A 3149-nucleotide genomic window follows, 5' to 3' on the forward strand; every position below is an offset into this window, starting at 1 on the left:
ACGCACAGTTACTGCCGAGAGGGGTCTGTCCCTTTCAATACTTTACGAGGCTACTCTGCAGCCCTGGTCCTAAAAAGAGGATATTCGGAGGCTTCAGGAAATTTCGGGTCCTTCCTTGGTTCTTAAGACGAGTATACGGTCAGTGGCACTTCCTGGGTTCATTCTATAGCAAACATACACTAAAATGTGCCCCCAAAGAACCCCTCTGATGATCTGACAAAGTGACACAAGTTCGGTCTAGGTCCTCACAATTTTTTTTGTAACTCACGGTCAGTCTTAGCTTCGAGGCAAGAAGATAGTAGATTTAACACCCTCTGCATAAGGAAAATCAGAGAATCCTGCACCCTCAGACACAGAAGGTCAAGTGCTCACAGACATAAGAATCCCTCAAAGCACAGAAGGGCAACGTCCATCAGCAAATATTTAGGGCACTCTGCCTTCTGCCTGGACTGTTCCCCGGGGTCTCTGAAGACCACTTATGGCTTTAAAGGCAGCTCTGCCAAAGGACTGGCAGTCAAGCCAGGTCTTGAATGCGTTTCCTAAAGGTGTCCCCGGCTTTTCCCTCTTTTATTTGTGACTACAACCTTCAGCTTCTACAGTTAATTGACAGTGGATTTTGAAAAACACTGTGACGCCACAGGTGGTCGGCACATCGTTGGGCTTGTCATATAGCCTGCCTTGTGTTGCAACTGGCACAAGATCAGAGCCATGCTTGTGAGATTCCTTAGCCAAAGTGGTGCTGGGGATCCAGAACTATCCACATTAGAAGAAGGAGAATTAGAGTGACCGAGCACCCCGGCGCGCCCAGGACTGCGGGCTTTTCCAGGATGCAAGACTTCCAGAGGTGGCACTGAGAAAGTCCCCTGCAGGCCCAAACAGTTGTTCACCTGACGGAGAAGGAACCATCTTTGCCACATTAGGACCACAGCCTTCAGTTAGTAGAAGTAGTCCAACTACATCTAGCATGGAGGTCATGGCCTGTTAAAACTGCTGGGGACTTTAGCAATCATCTACTCCCTCTTTTTCACAAAGATACTCAGACTCAGAGTGGTACAGACATTTTCCCCAGCTCACAGAGCTTGCTGGTAGCATATCAGGAACCAGACCCTAGATCGCCACAGTCCCAATTTAGGGCACTTTCCACTGAATTACATTTTTTGCTTTGCCAGCCTCTTTCTATTGCTCTTGTAGAATGAGTTCAGCTGGGTTTTCTTCTGACCACAGGACTTAGCCGTTAGAACAGCGAAAACAGCTGTTTATATTGGGCGCTGCTTTTTTTTTTTTTTTTTTTAATGTTGGGATACTGAATGGAATGAGGTTGCTGTAAACAGCCTCAGCTGGTCACCAGGTCCATTACCACCTGTCATCCATTCCTGTCACTTCTAGAGCCCAGCAAAGTGTCTTCAATATGCAACCATTTGTCATCACCAAATGCTACCCTTGGTGGAGACGGTCACGTGCCAGGACAACGGACCCCCGGGTGAGTGGGTCGTGTTCGTGACTAGCTCACAGGCACGGGGATTAGCATCTAGAAAGTGCATGAAAATCTCGCTTCTTCATACTTTGATTCTTTCAAAGGGAAGAAATAAGATGCCTGTTCTAAAAACTGAGGTTAAGGTACACAACAATCGGTTCTAAGCTCTTTACAGATATCATCTCATTTACTCCTCATCACATCCTCTGAGAGAGGTACTATTGTCCCATTTCACATACAAGGCAGCTGAGGCACAGAGCGGGTGAGCAACTAGAGCCCAAAGAGGTTTTGTGGCTGTCGTTGTCTTAACTCTAGTAAGTGGTGTCTGTTTCTGAGCATCACGCTCTTTCAGGAGCGAACAAACGAGCTCAGAGGTGACAGTACATCAAACCAATCCAGAACGTGGACTTGGAAAGCAAGGGGAAAGGTGGAGGGGCTGTGTTCCCGGGGTGCAGGAGATAAACCAATTAGGTGAAGACCTGCAGTGCAAAGGAGCGACTCTGTCAACTTCTGCATGCAATGTACCCAAAGGATAAGGCAGTACGTTTCAGCCCGGCTTCCATCTTCATCGGCTATCCTCACTCTAACATAGTAAGTACCAGACACCCTGTGCTGTCCTGCTTCAGTCCGTGCTGGAGTACAGCCAGTGGTTCTGGAAAATTCTGCCATGACGTACCATCGGTAACAGCAGTCCCTTCACAAAGCCCTTTCTCACCTCCCCGGCCGCATTCCACCCTCTGAACCTCTTAGTATTGCATGTTCCCCTTGGACGCTTAGCCTGTCCAGCCAGTAGGCCAGCTGGTGGGTCGGACAGGACCTGCCATATGAAATCAAACACTCCCGAGGAGGTGTGTGTGACAGGGTTAACGCGGTGCGACTGTAAAGTCGGTGAAGTGATTTTGGTGTTTCCATCTCTCCATTTTCTTCCTCCCTTCTATTACATTTTATCCTGTTTTGTCTTAAAACTGTGATCTTCTCCAGCGGACTTGGTTTTAGTGCTTTATATTTCACTGGGACTTTTTAAGACAAACTGTTGTCACTCTCAGCATTACCCACACTTTAAAGCTGAGCTTTCCTGGGAGAACCATAATTAGAAGTTTACTTTGTCCAGGACTTCCCTGGTGGTCCAGCGGTTAAGACCCTGCACTTCCAACTGCAGGGGGCGCGGGTGTGGTCCCTGGTCGGGGAACTAAGATCCCACACGCTGCACGCACGGTGTGGCCAAAAAAATCTTTTTTTACTTCGTCTCCACGAGAGTAACTTAAAGCATCACAGAATGGGTGACAGTTGTTTTATGGGAGCAGGAAACTCAAACTCTTCCTGGTGCTTCTGAAATCAAAGCATGCCAAAAACTTCTATGGGGCCTACGCTTAAGTTTGGTCCGTTCCAACCTACGGATATTGAACACGGCTACTCTGATGTATAAACACACAGTGCAATCTTCAATTTTATAGGAAACATCTAGAATTCTTACGTGGCCCAGATATTATGCTTTGGGGCAAGGAGAGTGCTCATCAGTTCTTCGGAAACACCTTCAAAATGGAGAAGAGCTGACTGCCATGAAATTCTGTCTTTTCTGTAACTTTATATATGCTGGGCTACAGCCAGGATGTAGCAAACACTTCAAGGTACCCATCAAAACACATCACTCCATCAAAACGTATGACTCCACAAT

This window comes from Kogia breviceps, chromosome X (genome assembly GCF_026419965.1).
Source record: "Kogia breviceps isolate mKogBre1 chromosome X, mKogBre1 haplotype 1, whole genome shotgun sequence".
Lineage (NCBI taxonomy): Eukaryota > Metazoa > Chordata > Mammalia > Artiodactyla > Physeteridae > Kogia > Kogia breviceps.